The following is a 17,579-nucleotide window of genomic DNA, read 5'->3' on the forward strand; positions in this document are numbered from 1 at the left end:
GTGGGAGAGACTAGAACCTAAGGATACAGCCTCAGAGTGAAGTGATGACCCTTTAAAATTGAGATGAGGAGGAATTTCTTCAGCCAGAGGGTGGTTAACATGTGGAACTCATTGCCCCAGAAGGCTGTGGAAGGCAAGTCATTGAGTGTCTTTAAGACAGAGATAGGTTCTTGATCAGTAAGGGGATCAAGGGTGACAGGAGACGGGAGGAGAATGAGGTTGGGAAACATATCAGCCACGATCAAATGGTGGAGTAGATTTGTTGGACTGATTGGCTCAATTCTTTTCCTACATCTAATGGTTTACAGTCTTAAGCACTCTGTCGTGTAGCTGAGGAATCTCTATCCGATGTGAAAATTTCTGCCCCATTTGCTATGGAGGAAGACTATGGCTGAGTAGGTGCAAGATCGCTAGCCCCTATTTTATTTTTCTTGACCTAGCTGAGCTTTCCATTTCAGCTAGTCTCTTCAAATACCACTTCAGTCAGTCTTCAGAGGTCAAGGCCATCAGCAACTGATGTTTGATGTCAGTGTCTACAATCTTCATATCTTGTGTATATATATATGCCCTTGGAGCAGAGATATATATGTCCTGTGACCCCCTGGCCAGTTCACTCTACGAATGCTGGATGTGACTGACCCAGTGCAGACATTGCTGGCTTAGCAACAATTGTATACTGATGGAGTTTGCGTGCTCCAGGACAGTGCTGAAAATACACAGGAATGGTGGGTTTTCCCAAAAGCCTCCAATATTCACCCTATCAGCAGCAAACATGAGGGAGATCCAGGCTGTGAATGGGGAGCTGTTTCTCACCATTTCCTTCCATTCAACCAATGGCAGCCTTTCTCCAATTGGTTGCCCTTGAGTGAATTCTCCTGGGTTGGGGGGGGTGGGGGTTCAGGGACTTTTGGAGTGGTTTCACACATCACCCTTGTGTCTTTTGAGTGTAGATCTGCAGAGTGAGAGTCAGAATTAATGTTTCAAGTTGAATATGACTCCTGTTCAGAACTGAAAGATGGCAGAGGTATCGTGATTTTTATGCTATTGAAAGAAGGGAGGAGGAGAAAGGGGAAAAGAACAGGAAGGTGTGGAATAGTGTAGAAGACAGGAGAGAAAGATGCAATGGAATAAAAGACAAAGGGAGTGATTAATGATTATAGTGTATTGGCAGTCTTTATGTCTTATGACTTGCAGTTTAGGGAGAAAGTGAGGTCTGCAGATGCTGGAGATCAGAGCTGGAAATGTGTTGCTGGAAAAGCGCAGCAGGTCAGGCAGCATCTAGGGAACAGGAGAATCGACGTTTCGGGCATAAGCCCTTCTTCAGGAATGTGAAGAAGGGCTTATGCCCGAAACGTCGATTCTCCTGTTCCCTGGATGCTGCCTGACCTGCTGCGCTTTTCCAGCAACACATTTCCAGACTTGCAGTTTAGTGCTTGCAGTCAGATTGCTATTGTTCTATACTTTCTTCCCCAGCTTTTATGGAACAGCTTGCAGGTTTGTGTCAGCTGACAGATTGCTGATGATTGTAGAGCCTAGATATGTGAGACTATCAACCACCTCCCTCCAGTGTCATATTGTCAGTGTTGATAAGTGCTGGTATAGCAACATCCTGGACCGTTTTAATTTATCTTCAGACCAAATGCTTCACTGGCATGAGCAAATCTTTATATCCGCTTCTGCACATGTTGCTCAGATTGGAAAGGTAGTGCAGCATTGTCAGTGTAGACCAACTCTCTGATGAGGACTTGACACATCTTTGTCCATGTAGTGCAAGCAAATTCAGTCATAGCTTTCAAGCTACAATCACTTCAACATTGGCTGTCTGAGTTTCAAGTCTGGAATTTCCTCCTAAACTCTCCAACTCTCTCCACCTCACTATCCTCCTTTTTAAAATGCTCCTTAAAACCCACCTTTAGAACATTATGTGGCTCAATGTCTAAGTTTGCTTTATAACACTCATTTGAAGTATCTGGGGATGCATTATGTATTAAAGACACTGTATAAATTCAAACCATCACTGGAATTGTTGAATGTCCGTGTGGGTGGTGTGTGAATGTTCACAAATATCGACTATATTATAGTCACAATTTGGCCAATTCACCTGACATCAGTGGAAGAAAATTGAAGCACCATCTGGGTCAGTTACAATTTTCTTTTGTCCAGCTGAGTACGTGGATGAGCACATTTCCACAGTACAATTTGCTGCTAAGTGCTACTATTGAAATGGTCAAATGCATGTAGCATTCCACTTTTGCAGAGTGTACCCAGCTTCATAGGTTCGATTAATCTGCAGATACAGCTCAAATTTACACCCTGCTATAAATGACTAATGCGAGGCACACCTGCCAAAATAATTAGCTCCAGTAAATAAGTCCAAACAAGTTGGAGATGTTGCCCATTTTTGAATTTCTAATGGGAATTTGTGTTTTTATTCAAGGTCTATCTGTTTGCTATTTGTTTGACCTAAAGCAGAAGGTGGTCTGGTTCAAGGTCCACTTTTAACTCTCTTAAAGGTACAGTACACCCACATCTTCATAACAACACCAAAGAGTGGAGCACAAGATCTAGCTTATTACTCCAGTGCAGTGCTGAGGGATTGAATTGAGGGTTACATATTTTTATGTAACCTAAACGGGATAGTTCTGAAATCACAGGGATTAAGGACACAGCTGGGAGAAAATTCCTCAAGGAGATAAAACATTTGTTTACCATTGGTAAAAATATTGGAGATGCGGAACAAAGACTGACAGCAAAGATTAGTCCAATCAAGTAGAGGTCAGTCTGTTGATTTTCCAATTGAATGTGTCATGTGATCAATCCTGGGATGGTGTAGTTGGAGATAAAAAGTCATGTGATCAAACCTCTGATCTGAGTAGCTAACCCTAATTTAACTATCTGGCCTTCTGGAAGCATTTTACCTCTTTGGTGTCTTCAGCAGCCTCTGCCCCACTGATGGAAGTTTTATGTTGAAATATACAGTCCTTTGGTGAAGAAGGGAGGAGAAGGGGTGTATCTGCAATTTTATAACTGTCATAATAAAACCCCAGCCCATATCCTATTCCTCAATCCATTCATTGCCAAAAGAAAAACTAAAAGAACTGTGGACACTGTAAGTCAGTAACCAAAACTGTTGGAAAAGCTCAGACGATCTGGCGGCATCTGTGGAGAGAAATCGCTGTTAATATTTCGGGTCCAGAACTGGGTTCTGAAGAAGGGTAACTGGACCTGAAATGTTAACTCTGATTTCTCTCCACGGATGCTGCCAGACCTGCTGGGCTTTTCCAGCAGTTTCTGTTTTTGGTGTTGTCTTTTTTAAAACAAAACCTGGTTCAGTGCTGTTCAGGAGAAGTCAGCTTTACCCATTCTGTGCCTTTAGCAACGTGGCTGACACTCTGAACTGGCATAGCAGGCCACTCAGATGTATTAAAATCACTACTTAAGAATTAGATGCTCCCTCGCACATAGCAATGCAGGAATACCTTGACCACACAGACTGCGCTAGTTCAAAAAGATGGATCAGTGTGACCATTTTCACAAGGGCAAATAAGGATGAACTATAATAATACTCCCTAACTCTACAGAAGAAAACTCCTCCAGTTTGGGGTTTCTGGTGTTGTACCACCTCCTTTTGCTGTACATTTTTATAATCACGTTGAATTTTGGGCTTGAGGGAAAGGTAATTATTTGCCTTAATCTGTCTTTCTTGCACAGTTTTTAAACTCTGGCCATTTATTGCTGACTCTAAATTGAGTCTCTTCTGCACAAAGTGCCACTCAACATACCTTTGCTAAAATGGTATAGGTCTTAAGGCAGACCACTTTCTCTGTCATCAACCTGCACTGTCGAAAAACAAACTATTCAATAGGATGCTAAACTAAGTAGTCCAGCCCACTGGAAGAAGAGCCATAGAGTTCTCCCCAGTGTCCTGGAATTTTTTTTTCCATCGACCAACATCACTTAATAAATAGATTATCTAGCTAATTGCTTCTTATGGGAACTTGCAGTGCACTCATTGATTGATATGTTGCTTCATGATTGACTTCACCTCAATAAATACTTAATGGGTTTTGAAGTGTGCTGGGATAGTCTGAGGTTGTGAAAGTTATGATGTAAAGGCAAGGTTTTTTTTTTGTCTTGACTCTGCAGAACATTCTGCTCTGGTTTGCGCTTGCTATTTAAGAAATCTGTTCAGAGCAAGGCATTCAGTCTGGTCAAAGTAGGTTTTTAGGCAAAAGAGAGACAGGGAGAAGGTTTGGAGATGGGAATTCCAGAGCTTAGGATTTCAACAGCTGAGGACATGGTCACAAATTTTGGGATGAAGGAAGTTATCCAACGTTCCCGGTTCAGGTACATAATTCATTGAAACAAAGTGGTCAAAGGTTCTGAGGAAGGGTCACTCAACCCGAAATGTTAACTCTGATTTCTCTCCACAAATGCTGCCAGACCTGCTGAGCTTTTGCAGCAGTTTCTGTTTTTGTTGCTGGTTTCAGCATCTGCAGTTTTTTTGGTTTTTACATAAAACTTTGAAGTTTGCATGATTTATATTGAGGATGATTAAGAAGATGTTTAGTACGATTGCCTTCATTGCTCAGACCTTGGATCGGAGTTAGGATGTTATGCTGAGGTTGTACAGGATGTTGGTGAGGCTTACTCTGGAAAATTGTGTCCAGTTCTGTTTAGTCTATATTAGGAAGGGCAATTAATCTGGAAAGGGTTCAGAAGTGATTTACCAGGATGTTGCTGGGCAAAGAGAGTTTGACTTATAAGGAGATAGGCTGGAACTTTTTCACAGAGCGTAGGATGTTGAGGGGTGACCTTATAGAGATTTATAAAATCATGAGGGGAATAGATAAGGTGAACAGCAGGTTTCTTTTCCCTCCGGTGGGGGATCTCATGACTAGGGGGCAGATTTTTAACAATTTGTTTTTACACAAAGTGGTTCATATGTAGAATGTACTTGGAGAGGAAGTGGTGGATACAGGAACAGTTACAATGTATAAAAGACATTTACCTAAGTACATGAAAAAGAAGTGTGTGGAGGGATATGGGCCAAGCACAGGCAGGTGGGACTAGTTTAGTTAGGGATTATGGTCAGCATGGACTGAGTGGATTGAAGGGTCTGTTTCCATATGTTATGACTCTATGACTCTATTCCATTTCATTAGAACATAAGAACTCGGAGCAGGACTAGGCCATCTGACCCTTCGAGCCTGCTCCACCATTCAATAAAATCATGCCTGATCTTCTTGTGGCCTCAGCTCCACTTACCCACCCTCTCACCATAACCCTTAATTCCTTTACTGTTCAAAACGTTATCTATCTTAACTTTAAAAACATTCAATGAGGAAGCTTCAACTACTTCAATAGGCAGGGAATTCCACAGATTCACTAGAAGGTCCTTCTCATTACAGTCCTAAATCAGCTCCCCCTAATTTTGAGGCAAATGCTCTTTTGTTCTAGTTTCACCCACCAGTGGAAACATTCTCTCTACTTCTATCCTATTTATTTCCTTCATAATTTTATATGGTTCTGTAAGATCCCACCTTCATTCTTCTAAATTCCAAGGAATGTAATCCCAGTCTACTCAATTTATCCTCATATGCAAACCCCATCACTTCCGGAATCAAACTAGTGAACCTCCTCTGCACCCCGCTAATGCCAGTACATCCTTTCTCAAGTAAGAAGACCAAAATTGCAAGCAGTACTCCAGGTGTGGCCTCACCAGCACTCTATACAGCTGTAACATAATCTCCCTGCTTTTATACATAATCCCTTTAGCAATGAAGAACAAAATTCCGTTTACCTTTTTAGTTCCCCGCTGCATCTGCACACCAACCTTCTGAGATTAATGCACAAGGACACTCAGGTCCCTCTGCATAGCATCATGTTGCAATGTATAACCATTCATGTAATAACCCTTTTTAATGTTATTCCTACCAAAATGGATGACTTCACATTTATTAACATTGTTTTCCATCTGCCAGACCTTTGCCCACTCACTTAAAATATCTAAGTTCCTCTGCAATATTTCAGTCCTCTGCACACTTTGCTCTATCACTGTGTCATCTGCAAACTTTAACACACTATATGTGGTCCCCAGTTATTCACAATCTATGTAAGTTGTGAATAATTGTGGTCCCTAAGGCACACCACTCGTCACTGATCGACCAGAAAAGCAATCCTTTTACCTCATTCTTTGCTTCTTGTTAGTTAACCAATTCTTTATCTGTACCCGTAATGGCATGTTTCATGGCTAAAATATTCCAAACTGACATTTGGCGAATGAAGGATAGGTTACGAAGTGGCCATGAGTCTATGAAGGAACATAGTTAGATTCAATAAATAGACAGAAGTTTGGCAGTTACAGTATATTTCAGGGGAAATGTGAACTTGTCCACTTTTTAAAAATCAGCATATTATTTATACAAGAGATTGCAGAACTCTGGTTGGGATTTTGGTGTCCTGAATCCCAAACTGATAGTGGGCAGAAACAGCTCATGATCCGGAAAGCAAATTGAATCCTGTTGTTTGTTATTAGCTATGAAAATATGGATGGTTCTGTACAGTGCAAAGATGAGATCACATCTGGACTATTGTGTAGAGTTTTGGTCTCCTTATTTAAGAATGGAGCTAATTGCACTTGAAGCAGTTCAAAGAAGGTTCATTTGACTGGTTCCTGTCATGAAGGAGTCGTCATCTGAGAAAAGTTTGGGCTCGTACCTATTGGAATTTCGAAGTATGAAAGGTGAAAAATATAAGACCCCGAGAGGACTTGACAGGCTGAATGCTGAAAAATGTCTGAGTGATTAGAATTAGGAGATGCAGGTCAAAAAGAAAAGTGGTTTCCCATTTAATACAGAGATGAGACTTTTCTTTATCCTGTGGGTTGTGAATCTTTGGAACTCTCTTCCCCTGAAACCAATGAATTCAGGGTCAATGAATACTTTTAAGGCAGAGGCAGAAAAAATTCTTTACTAACAATGGATATAAGGGAATCGGATAGGTAGGAAAGTGGAGTTGAGGTTGGAGCCAGATCAGTCATGATCTTATTAAATGTCAGAGCAGGCTGAGGGACTGAATGGCCTATTGCTCCAGGACTTCATTTTTTTTTACAATAATGCTGATCTTCTAACATCAGTTGAATCATTTGTTAGTGAGATTCAGTTTCTGCAGGAGGGGAAAACAAACAGCAGTTACATATTATTTTGGGCAGCCAACAGTACGGAATGCTCACATTCCTTTGTGCCTTCCATTGTCAGTATTGAAGGTAGCCATTTGTACAGATTGTTGAAAGGTTCATGTTTGTTTATGTTAGTGAACTCTGGCAGAAGAGAGCCATTGAGCATGTGTCTTTAGCCAGTGTTTCCTTCTGACGGGGCTCAGTTATTGCTCTGACCCTGGCAATGTTTGGTGCCACCCTTCCAGAGAACATCTTTCTGAGTTGCAAGTAGTCAAAACTGACATTTGTTTTGTGATGACTTCTCCACACTCAGGTCTGAGTGCCAACAATAAAATTGCGGATCTCTCTGAAACACACACAGTACAGAGGGATAATTTCAATCTTGAGCTGGTATAATGATCTTGACACTTGTAATAGGAAATACAATGAAAGTGAAATTCCCTTTCATATTCTCTCCCTCATTTCCCCCCTCCCTGCATATTTCCTTTCCTCTCCTATCCTCCCTCGCCAGTCAGTCCTCTTACAATAATAAATTAACCAGAAGCTTTAATATGCCCAGTGTAATTGCACTTGTCAATATATTTTCCAAAGGGCAATGACCCAGATTTTGCTGTTGGCAGGTGCAGGAAGTGAGAGTTCAGCACTGTGCCAACATCAAGACTGGCAAGATTTGAATGTCAATGTTAAAATAAATAGTAGGCTAGTTTTGCTGTCTAAACGATGGTGTAGCTAAATGACACTAATGTTCATTTATTATAAAGTTATAGCAAAGGCAAGTTGATTTTCTAGTTCTACTGCTCCAATTTTCATTCATTGGATATGAGCATTACTGCAATGTCAGCATTTACTGCCCTTCCCTAATTGCCCTTGAGAAGGCCATGGTCCTTGGAGCCCAGCATTTCTTGGTGAAAGTGATTCCTGAGTGCATTAGAGAGGGAGTTTCCATACTTTGGCTCAGAGTCAATGAAGGATCAACTCTGGGCAAACAGCATGCTGCCTCACCATTGAAATAGCAGTAATGGTGTAAAATTGCTGTGTGTGCACAATCAAAATAAACTGAACTCACCATAGAAATGTTGTTAGAACGTAGAGCAGTACGGCAGAGACAGCCTGCAGCTGTCAATGTTGTGCTGACCTTCACCCTAAGATTCGACTAACCTACATGCCCTACATTGTGCTATCTTCCATGTGCTTATCCAAGAGTCACTTAAATGTCCCTAATGTATCTGACTCTACTACCACTGCTGGCAGTGCATTCCACACACCCACCACTCTCCGTGTAAAGAACCTACCTCTGATATCTCCCATAAACCTTTGTCAAGTTATCTTAAAATTATGCCCCTCATGATAGACATTTCCACCCTGGGAAAAAAAGTCTCTGGCTATTCACATTATCTATGCCTCTCAACATCTTGTACACCTCTATCAAGTCACCCTTCATCCTTCTTCTCTCCAATGAGAAAAACCCAAGCTCCCTCAACCTTTCTTCATAAGACATGCTCTCCAGTCCAGGCAGCATCCTGGTAAATCTCCACATGCACCTCTCTAAAGCTTCCACATCCTTCCTATAATGAGGTGACCAGAACTAAACACAATATTCCAAGTGTGGTCTAACCTGGGCTGTAGAGAGCTGCAGCATAACCTCACAGCTCTTAAACTCAACTCCCCTGCTAATGAAAGCCTTCTTAACAACTCTATCATCTTGGGTGGCAACTTTGAGGGATTCATAGATGGGGACCCCAAGTTCCCCTCTGTTCCTCCACATTGCCAAGAATCCTGACTTTAATCTTGTAATCTGCATTAAAATTCAACCTTCCAAAGTGAAAGAATTCACACTTTTCCCCGTTGAATTCCATCTGCCACTTCTCAGCCCAGTTCTGCATCCTGTTAATGTCCCGTTGCAACCTATAACAGCCCTCGACACTGTCCACAACTTCACCAACCTTTGTGTCATCAGCAGACTTGCTAACCCACCCTTCCACTTCCTCATCCAAGTAATTTGCAAATATCACAAAAAGCAGAGGTCCTAGAACTGATCCCCGCAGAACACCACTGATCACCAAGCTCCAGGCGGAATACTTTCCAGCTACCACCACTCTCTCTCCTATGGGCCAGCCAATTCTGTATCCAGATGGCCAGATTCCCTGTATCCCATGCCTCCTTACTTTCTGAATGAGCCAGCTATGGGGAACCTTATCAAACGTCTTGCTAAAATCCATGTATTCCACATCCACTGCTCTACCTTCATCACCATGTTTTGTCACATCCTCAAAGAATTCAGTAAGGTTTGTGAGGCATGACCTGCCCCTCACAAAGCCATGCTGACTATCTCTAGTCAAACTATGGTTTTCCAATTAATCATAAATCCTGTTTCTCAGAATCCTCTCCAAAACTGACTGAAGACTGACTGGTCTGTAATTCCTAGGGTTATCACTATTCCCTTTCTTGAATAAGGGAATTACATTTGCCACCCTCCAATCATCTGGCAGTACTCCAGTGGACAGTAAGGACTCAAAGATCATTGCTAAAGGCACAGCAATCTCTTCCCTCACTTTCTGTAGTAACCTAGGGTATATCCTGTCTCGCCCAGGGGATTTATCTATCCTTAGGTTTTTCAAAGTTTTCAGCACATCCTCCTTCATAACATCAACCTGTTCCAGCATATCAGTCTTTTCCATGTTGTCCTTACTGAATACTGAAGCAAAATATTCATTAGGGACCTTTCTTATGTCCTCCGACTCCAGGCGCAAGTTCCCTCCACTATTTGTGATTGGCCATCCTCTTGTTCATAAGTGTAGAATGCCTTTGGGTTTTCATTAATCCTATCTGCTAAAGCATTTTCATGCCCCCAGCTAGCTCACCTAAGTCCATTCTTCAGTTCCTTTCTGGCTACCGTGTAACCCTCTAAAGCCCTGTCTAATCCTTGCCTCCTCAACTAAGTAAGCTTCCTTCTTCCTCTTGACTAGATGTCTCCTTGTCACCTAAGTTTTTTCAACTGATCATCCCTTCCTTGCCTCAGTGGAACACACCTGTCCAGCACTATCAGCAGGAGCTTCCTCAACAACCTCCACATTTCTGTTGTGCAATTCCCTGAGAACAACCGTTCCCAATTTAGGTGCTCCAGTTCCTGTCGGTAATCGTAATTCCCCCTCCCCCAATTAAATACTTTCCCATACTGTCTGCTGCTATCCCTCTTCATAAGGATAGTAAAGGTCAGGGAGCTCTGATCACTGTCATTGAAATGCTCTCCTACCGAGAGATCTGACACCTGGCATGGTTCGTTGCTAAGCACCAAATCCAATATGGCCTCCCCTCTAGTCTGCCTATCTACATTTTGCATCAGGAATTCTTCCTGGACACACCTGACAAAAACTGCTCCATCCAAACCATTTGAACCAAGGAGGTTCCATTCAATGTTCGGGAAGTTAAAATCACCTATGACATCAACCCTGTTACTTATGCACATTTCCAAAATCTGCTTCCCAATCTGCTCCTCCATGTCTCTGTTGTTGTAGTGGGGCCTATAGAAAACTCCCAGTAAAGTGCCTGCTCTTTTCCTTTTTCTGACTTCTACCCATACTGACTCTGTACGCAAAACCTACTAGGGGAATGCCATCATGGCCAGGTCTCTGGCACTGAGACCAGCTCTGTGGCTCAGAAGGAGACTAGAAAAGCACTAGTGTTAGGAGACTCAATAGTTAGAGGAATGGACAGGAGATTCTGTGGTCCCGGAAGGTATGTTGCCTCCTACATGCCAGTGTCCGGGATGTCTCTGATCAAGTTTACAAGATTCTGAAGGGGGAGGTTGAGCAGTCAGAAGTCGTGGTACACATTGGCACCAGTGACATAGCTAGGAAGAGGGATCAGGATCTAAAACATGATTTCAGGGAGTTAGGTTGGAAACTGAAAGACAGCTAAGAGGAGCAATGTTGTAATCTCAAGATTACTACCGGTGGCATGTGCTCGTGAAGTGAGGAATAGGGAGTGACTGCAACTAAACATATGGCTACAGGGCTAGTGGAGGAGGGAAAGCTTCAGATAGGTAGATCATTGGGGTACCCTCTGGGGAAGGTGGGACCTGTAAGGGAAGGACAGGTTGCAGTTAAACAGGAGGCACACCAATGACCTGGGTGGGAGATTTGCAAGAGCATGTCAGGAGGGTTTAAACTAGTTTAACAGTGGGGTGGGAACCAGAAGTATAGATCAGAGGAGAGGGTAGTTGTTGAATGGGCAGAAATAGAATGCACAGTGTCTGTCAGGAAGGACACACAGTTCAAAGGGCAAAGGAATGGGTTAAAATGAGTCTGTTACAATGCCACGAGTATCAGGAATAAGAGTGATAAACTTATAGCATGGATCAGTACTTGGAACTACGATATTGTGGCCATTATGGAGACATGGATTTCACAAGGGCAGGAATAGTTGCTGGATGTTCCAGGGTTTAGATCTTTTAAAAAGAACAGGGAAGAGAGTAAAAGAGAAGGGCGAGTGGCATTCTTAATTAGAGAGTGCATCACAGCTGCAGAAAAGGAGGTTGTTGAGGAGTATGGGTGAAAGTCAGTAACGGGAAAGGAGCACCCACTTTATTGGGTGCTTTCTGTAGACCTCCCAATAGCAGCAGGGAGATGGAAAAATAGATTGGACAGCAGATCTGGGAAGGTGCAAATGTAATAGTTGTTGTTATGGGTGACTTCAACTTTTCCAAAATTGATTGGAACCTCCTTAGTGCAGATGGCTTGGATGGTGCCAATTTTGTCTGGTGTGTCCAGGAAGGACTCCTGACTCAATATGCAAATAAACTGACTAGGGGAGAGGCCATAATAGATTTGGTGCTAGGGAACGAGCCAGGCTCGGTGTTAGATTTCTTGGTGGGAGAGCATTTCGGTGACAGTGACTACAGCTGCCTCACCTTTACCATAGCCATGGAGAGGAATATGAACAGACAGTATGGGAAGGTATTTAAATGGAGGAGGGGAAATTGGACAGGAGCTGTGGAGTATAAATTGGGACTAGTTCTATGGGAAATGCACAACAGAAATGTGGAGGCTGTTGAAGGAACACTTGTTGCAAGTGTTGGATAACTTTGTCCCACTGAGACAGGCAAGGAATGGTTAGGTGAAGGAGCCTTGGATGACAAGAGAAGAGGAGCTTCTCGTCAAGAGGAAGAAGGAAGCTTACTTCAGGCTGAGGAAGGAAAGATCTGGCACAGCCTTAGAGGATTACAGGGTAGCTAGGAAAGAACTCAAAAATGGAGGAGAGCTAGGAGGGGGCACAAAAAAGCCTTGGCAGGAAAGATTAGGGAAAACCGAATGGAATTCTACGCTTACATGGAATAAGAGAATGATCTGAGAGAGGGTAGCGATATTGGAGGGAGCTTGTGCCTAGAGGTATGGGAGGCCCTAAATTAGTTTTTAGCTTAAGTGTTCACTAGAGAGAGGGACCTTGTTGATAGTGAGAACACTGTGGACCAGGTTAATGGATTTGAACAGATTGATATTAAGAAAGTGGATAAGCTGGAAGTTCTGGGAAGCATCAAGATATAAGTCCCCAGGGCCAGACTAGATATATCGAAGGTTACTATGGGAAGTGAACAATTAGATTGTGTGCCCCAGGCGATGATCTTTGCATCCTCACTCTCCATGGGGGGAGTACCGGATGATGGGGGGGGAGGCGAATGTTGTTCCTCAGTTCAAGAAAGGGAATAGGGAAATCCCTGGGAATTACAGACCAGTCACTCTTAACGTATGTGGTAAGTAAAATACTGGAAAGGATTCTGAGAAATAGGATTTATGACTACTTCGAAAAACATAGTTTGATTAAAGATAGTCAGCATGGTTTTGTGAGGGGCAGGTCATGCCTCACAAACCTTATTGAGATCTTTGAGGATGTGGCGAGACAAGTTGACGAAGTTCGAGCAGTGGATGTGGTGTATTTAGATTTCAGTAAGGCATTTGATAAGGTTCCCCCTGGTAGGCTCATTCAGAAAGTTAGGAGGTATGGAATACAGGGAAATTTGAATATCAGGATACAGAATTGGATGGCCAAATGAGTGGTAGTGGATGGAAAGTATTCAGCCTGGAGCTCGGTGACCAGTGGTGTCCTGCAAGGATCTGTTCTTTGGCCTCTGCTCTTTGTCGTTTTTATGAATGACTTGGATGAAGACGAGGAAGGGTCAGTTAGTTTGCCGATGACATAAAGGTCAGTGCTATTGTAGGTAGTGTCGAGGGAAGTGGTAGGCTACAACAAGACATTGACAGGAATAAGAACTGGGCTGAGAAGTGGCAGATGGAGTTCAACCTGGATAGATGTGAAGTGATTCATTTTGGAAGGTCGAATTTGAATGCTGAATACAAGGTTAAATACAGGATTCTTGGCAGTGCGGAGGAACAGCGGGATCTTGGGTCCACATACATAGTTCCCTCAAATTTGCCACTCAAGTTGATGGTACGTAGTGGTTGTTAAGGTGTTTTGGCTTTCATTAACAGTGAGGTTGAGTTTAAGAGCCGCGAGTTTTGCTGCAGCTTTACAAAACCCTGGTTAGACCACACTTGGAATATTGTGTCCTGTTCTGGTTGCCTCATTATAGGAGGGATGTAGATGCATTACAGAGGGTGCAGAGGAGATATACCAAGATGCTGCCTGGATTGGAAGGCATGTCTTATGAAGAGAGGTTGAGTGAGCTAGGGCTTTTCACACTGGAGAGAAGAAAGAAGAGAGGTGACTTGATAGAGGTGAACAAGGTAATGAGAGGCATAAATAGCCAGAGACCTTTCCCCAGGGCAGAAATGGCTGTCACGAGGGGTCATAATTTTAAGGTGATTGGAGGAAGGTATAGGGGAGATGTCAGAGATAGGTTCTTTACACTGAGAGTGGTTGGTGCGTGGAATGCACTGCCAGCAGTGGTAGTAGAATCAGAGCCATTAGAGATATTTAAGTGACTGCTGGACAAGCACATGGATGGCAGTAAGTTGAGGGGTATGTAGGTTAGGTTGATCTTAGATTAAGATAAATGCTTGGCACAACATTGTGGGCCCAAAGGTCCTGTACAGTTCTATGTTCTATTTCAAGTCTCACAACTAAACTGGGAAGACTTAATTGATCACTGTGCCCCATTGTTCAACAATCTGTTACAAAATGTGTAAAACCCCAATGAGACCACCAAAATGACCAGTTTTCCCAACTGCTTACTATTCAGGACAAAAGCAATTGAGTAACAGTGTAAAAAGACTCGAGACATTGGAACAAATTTTAACAAGAGCATGAAAAGAAAGGATCTTAAACTAGACTACTTTTAAAACCTAAATAAAAGAAACTCAACCACCATTAAGACAGATAAAAGGCAAATTGTTTTAACGTATAGATATTTTCTAATCAGTTTGTTTGGAGATGTTATTGCACACCTGTGGAGCAGGTGAGACTTGAATCCAGATTCTCTGGTTGGGAAAAATGCAGAGAAGGTAAACAAAGTTCTGAATCCAAAAGCACAGACCGCGATGTGGAAAGTTATTTTTGTTTCAGTCCATCTGATTTTTGCAATGATGACATACTATTAGGGGATGGTCATTCTCCTTCTTGTTCAGATGAATGTAGGTCTTTCATTATATGAATTCTTCCTTTTAAAATTTTCTTCATTTTTCTGTCTCTTTCCCCAGACAGAGAGAGAAAGGAAAAGAGGGATGCATTCCTCAGGCTTGCGGTGCCTCTTTCACTCTATTGCTTTTAGCAATTAATGCATTTTCAGAACTCTGCTGCTCAACCAATCTGAGAGTTGTTGTCAAGCAGAATTTCTTTAACTGAAAAGATTCTTGGTGCCTCTGTCTTGAATTCTCCGTCTTACTACTTCCAAAAAATCAACTTTGTATTTGAGCACAATATGCAACATTTGATTTTATTTAAGATACAAGCCCCGCTATTTTAGTTATAGCAGTCCAGCTTCCATTTCAGCTTGTAATTCCAAACAAAGAAAATATGTGACCTCTTGTATGAGTCTCAGTATATTTTTAACCAACTGACAAGTGTTGACTACTTAAATCAATTCTTTGATGTTGGAAGTTAACCGGTGAAAGTGAAAGGTCTCATTCCTGCACATTTTAGGTTTTTATTTAAGTGTCATTAATTCCCTCTCTTTATTTAGAGTCATAGAGATGTACAGCACGGAAACAGACCCTTCAGTCCAACTCATCCATGCTGACCAGCTTTTCCCAACCCAATCTTGTCCCACTTGCCAGCACCCACCCCATAGCCCTCCAAACCCTTCCTATTTTTATACCCATGCCTTTTACATGTTGCAATTGTACCAGCCTCCACCACTTCCTCTGGCAGCTCATTCCATACACATACCACCCTCTGTGTGAAAACATTGCCCCTTATGTCTCTCTTATATCTTTCCCCTCTCACTGTAAACCTATGCCCTCTAGTTCTGCCCCCACCCCCAGGGAAAAGACTTTGCCTACTTACCCTATCTATGCCCCTCATGATTTTATGAACCTCTATAAGGTCACCCCTCAGCCTCCGACGCTCCAGGGAAAATAGCCCCAGCATATTCAACCTCTCCTTTTAGCTCAAATCCTCCAACCCTGGCAACATCGTTGTAAATCTTGTCTGAACCTTTTCAAGTTTCACAACATCCTTCCGATAGGTAGGGGACCAGAATTGCATGCAATATTCCAAAAATGGCTTAACCAATGTCATGTACAGCCACAACATGACCTCCCAACTCCTGTACTCAATACTCTGACCAATAAAGAAAAGACTACCAAAGGCCTTCTTCACTATCCTATCTACCTGCGACTCTACTTTCAAGGAGCTATGAACCTGCACTCCAAGGTCTCTTTGTTCAGCAACACTCCCTAGGACCTTACCATTAAGTGTATAAGTCCTGCTAAGATTTGCTTTCCCAAAATGCAGCACCCTTGCGTTTGTTTAAGTTAAACTCCATCTGCCATTCCTTAGTGCATTGGCCCATTTGATCAAATCCTGTTGTACTCTGAGGTAACCTTTGCTGTCCACTACACCTCCAATTTTGGTGTCATCAGCAAACTTACTAACCATACCTCTTGTGCTCACACCCAAAACATTTCTATAAATGAGGAAAAGTAGAGGACCCTGCACTGATCCTGTGGCACTCCACTGGTCACAGGCGTCCAGTCTGAAAAACAACCCTCCACCACCACCCTCTGTCTTCTACCTTCGAGCTGACGATGCTCTGAATTTATCCATTGGAAATTGCATTTATTTCCTCAGTCCTTGTACTATGTTTTATCTGGTTAAGGGGGTGCTCGTGTGGTTCCCTGTTTATTCAGGTCGTAGATGTCCCCTCACGATGCCTGTTATGAGCATACACTTCCAGCAACTCGAGTGCAAAATTATCCTCCTCGTTAAACAATTCTGACAGACAGTTGGCAATGACCGTTGCTTTGTTACAATAAATAATGGACCATTTTAATTTAATTATGTTCGCTGTGAATAATGTACCTTTTCCACCTTTTTTTATAGCTAATATATTGTCCTGTGATTAGAATAAACAAGTTCTCATCAATGTGTTAGTGCAGTGCTAAAGAGTACATGCTCTGATTACTTAGAGGACCATCATTAATAATTTTCATTTAATTTTGGTCTCAACGCTCGGTGGGTGGTGGTAATTTGATATTAAAACAATCTAGGTAATGAAGCTTGCGAGAGATATGGATGTGAGTTGGACTGATTACAAAATTGTACTTTGTGTTCCTGCCCATCACATAAAGATGGAGGATGAATTGTGAGGCAGAGTGCTGTCTGATTGAAGTGATGCAATATCTACATTAATAACACCATGTTACATTTGTTTGACTGCTCATCTCAAATGTGGCAATTTATTTTTCATTTTGCCAGATCAGATATTGTGTTTCTGAATGATTTACCCTGTTGAAATGAAATTTGATTTTTTTTTTCTCATTTAGGAGAAAATTGGACACATTCTCCCATTTTTCTCTTTCCATTATAATGTGGCATTGTCCTTCGCTGTCCTGCTGGCAACCTTTAGAACCCATGCCTTGCTTTCAAGTTCTTAACCAGCACTCACTACTCACCATCTCTGTAACCTCCCCCTCTTAGATCTCTGCATGCCCCGATTCTGGTCTCTAATACATTCCCAATTTTAATTACTTCACAATTGGCAGACATAACTTCAGAGGGTAGGGTCCTAAGTTCTGGAGCTCCCTCTCTCCATGACCCCATCCTCCTATAAAATGCTCCTTTAAAACCCACTTCTTACGCCGGTCTATCTCACTTTGTGGCTTGGTGTCATGTTTTGTTTTGATGGCTCACCTGGAAGTATTTTACTGTCCAAGTTGCCATATAATTTCTTGAAGGTTTGCTGTTTGTCTCTGAGATCATGTTGTACCATCCCTCCAGTCTGTAT

At 42.3% G+C, this 17,579-nt stretch overlaps 1 protein-coding gene across 4 annotated transcripts in view; it reads left to right on the forward strand.

The window, feature by feature from the left end:
• LOC122557711 (UPF0606 protein KIAA1549L-like) overlaps positions 1-17,579 on the forward strand; it is a 274,642-nt gene that overhangs the window by 27,235 nt on the left and 229,828 nt on the right. The window lies entirely within an intron of this gene.

The sequence above is a fragment of the Chiloscyllium plagiosum genome, unplaced genomic scaffold, assembly GCF_037043375.1.
Source record: "Chiloscyllium plagiosum isolate Xiang-an unplaced genomic scaffold, Cpla_swu_hap1 HiC_scaffold_18, whole genome shotgun sequence".
NCBI lineage: Eukaryota > Metazoa > Chordata > Chondrichthyes > Orectolobiformes > Hemiscylliidae > Chiloscyllium > Chiloscyllium plagiosum.